Raw genomic sequence first — 1,508 nt, 5'->3', positions numbered from 1 at the left:
GAGACAGGGTCTTGCTATGTGGCCCAGGCTGGTCTGTCCCTGTCTCTGAAGTGCTGGAATCACGGGCAGGTGCCACTACACCTACTCATAGCTGAGACTTTTCGGCAAAGGTGAACGGTCATGCTTCACTCAGGGGAAGCTAGAATTTAACCTGGGAGTTGAGAAGTGACAGAATTTCTGGCAGACCTTCAGGCAGGGTTAAAACAACCTCCTACTGGCCTTGGTTCATAACCTGGGGACAACAGTCCTTGGCAGACATGCTTCCAGGGTCAATGAGCTAAAATTTGCTAAGTTGTCGGGCAAAATGCTCCCAAGGGGGCCACTGAGGTGACTCGGGGAGGAAAGACAGTTGCCCCCAAGCCTGACAACCTGAGCTTGATCCCCAGAATGAACAAGGTGGAAGGAGAGAACACTCCCGCAGCTGTCCTCTGCCACACGAGTCACGACATACTTCTAAAGACACACACACACACACAGAGAGAGAGAGAGAGAGAGAGAGAGAGAGAGAGAGAGAGAGAGAGAGAGAGATTTGAAAAACCGATCCAGAGACTGTGCTGAACTTCTTGTTACTATGCACTAACTAGCATGGCCTTACAGCCACTAATTATATAATGCAGAGAGGCAGGTAATGTATATTACTGAGTAACATTCCTTTAAATCCAACATGACAATTTCTTTAGATAATAAACAAATGATACAATTTGGAGCAAGTTTTTTCCCCCGTGAGAATCCTTTAGTACAGTCCCTGTACCATGGAAATTTAATACTTTTGTAAACTTACAAAAGTTCAACACACAGTGGATGTTTTTTGTTTCTTTTTTTTTAATTAAAAATGTTTATTGGCTATTGCCCTTAATACATTTAAAACATAAAAGTTTTTTTTTTTTTTTCAAATGTGCTAATAAGGAAAAGACCCAGGGACCTGAACAATGTTTAACAGAATTTTGAGTGTTTTAGACATAAATAAAAATCATAAATTTATCTGGATTCTTGAATATTTACTAGTACTCCTTCAATAATGGGCTTGGTATTGACCAAGAGCACATAAAATACATTCAATACAGATCATCGAGAACAGGAACTCTGTCTCTGTAAGTATCCTTTGCATTCATGAGAGGTCATCATACCACTAAATGGGAAAACAAAGTTGGGTTTCCAACACATAAAGATACAATAACTTGCCGGGCGGTGGTGGTGCACGCCTTTAATCCCAGTACTCGGGAGGCAGAGGCAGGCGGATCTCTGTGAGTTCGAGCCACTGTCTACAAGTGAGTTCAGAAGCGCAAAGCTACACAGAGAAACCCTGTCTCGAAAAAAAAAAAAAAAAAAAAAAAAAAAAAAAAAAAAAAATACAATAACTAAATAATTACTACATACAATGTCCAGTAATACCCACTATAAATTGAAGCCAATAAAATATAAGAAATGCATTTCTTGTACCTACAAAAAAATGAGTATTTTAAATTGTATTATTTTTACAAAAACTACATATATATACATATATGTTT

Source organism: Peromyscus leucopus, chromosome 12, assembly GCF_004664715.2.
Source record: "Peromyscus leucopus breed LL Stock chromosome 12, UCI_PerLeu_2.1, whole genome shotgun sequence".
NCBI classification, from domain to species: domain Eukaryota; kingdom Metazoa; phylum Chordata; class Mammalia; order Rodentia; family Cricetidae; genus Peromyscus; species Peromyscus leucopus.
This window is presented reverse-complemented; position numbering follows the sequence as displayed.